Here is a 1,249-nt window from a genome sequence, read left to right as displayed (position 1 = left end):
AGACTCTCTTGCCCAGATCCTTGATTTTACCTTTATCCAGGGGTACTCTTCCCTTCCTGGCTGCAAATTGTCTCACCAGTTGAGTTTCCTTCACCAATTCGAGGTGGGTGTTATTCGTTTCAGCTGCTCATTCTATCTGCTCCGGGACAAGGCTCGGGACATGTCCATCTATACCACTGCCATTTTGTCTCTCTTTGGCTAGATTTTTAGAAGTAAAATGAATAAATATTCTTAAGGCCTGTATTTTCTGATACCAAATTAATTTTAATTAAGTTTGTACCAGTTTAGGTAATTACCAGCAACAGATAAAAGTACCACTTTTAATATTGCCTCCCAAAAATTATTTTTAACACTTGATAATTTGGTATTGAAATATACTTAAGTGTTGTTGTTTTTCTTTTTGTGTATCACAATAGGCTTCATTAGAAAAATATCCTTAAAAGATTTTTGGTTCATATCTACTATTTTCTAATATTGTAATGAGATATAGTTAGATATCAGTGCTGTGCTTCACTTGGCTTGAGCAACTATTTCATTTTAAAGTAGACCATTGATAAAATGCCTAATCATTTAATAACAAACTGCTCGTATAACACACAGGGTCAATGTCCTTTCTAGAATTTGTTTAAAAGTTCACTGACTGCCCTCAGACATTTCAAATTGTCCAGATCCTTAAACTCCCTTTGCATTTCATCTGTTCAAATAAACTCATTAAAAACTTTAAACATTCTAAAGGAAAACATGGTTTATGTTTCCAATGCAAAAGCCAACAGAAATTACACCAGGAACAACTATTCTACTCAAGCAGCACTGAAACTAAAACACCATTACTTATATGCTTATTTATTCATTTGGATTATACCCACCTAGCATGAAACATTAAAAAAAAATAAAACACTTTTCAAACATAATTGAAAAATGTAAAGTTTCTATTGTCCCTAACTGGCATCCTGTAGGGAAAACAACTATCTTATACTGTAGCAATACAGAACGCTATGCAGTTCACAGTTTGCCAATCACTCACATCTCAAAAGTATTCTTTGAAATATTGTTACACATAGAATCTGTTTGTCTCCACGTAGTGCACACACACCTCTCTTTATTTGTTTAGTTGCCAAAATAAAATACTACTCAAATGATAGCATACTTCCAAATGAGACAGAAATGATTAACTCTTGCTTTTATAATTGAAACTTGCCATCCTTAAGTGCCTAAATGTAATTATACTAGTAAAAGAAAAAGATTTCCT

The sequence above is a fragment of the Eptesicus fuscus genome, chromosome 3, assembly GCF_027574615.1.
Source record: "Eptesicus fuscus isolate TK198812 chromosome 3, DD_ASM_mEF_20220401, whole genome shotgun sequence".
Lineage (NCBI taxonomy): Eukaryota > Metazoa > Chordata > Mammalia > Chiroptera > Vespertilionidae > Eptesicus > Eptesicus fuscus.
The sequence above is the reverse complement of the archived record's forward strand: the minus strand, read 5'-3'. Positions refer to the sequence as shown.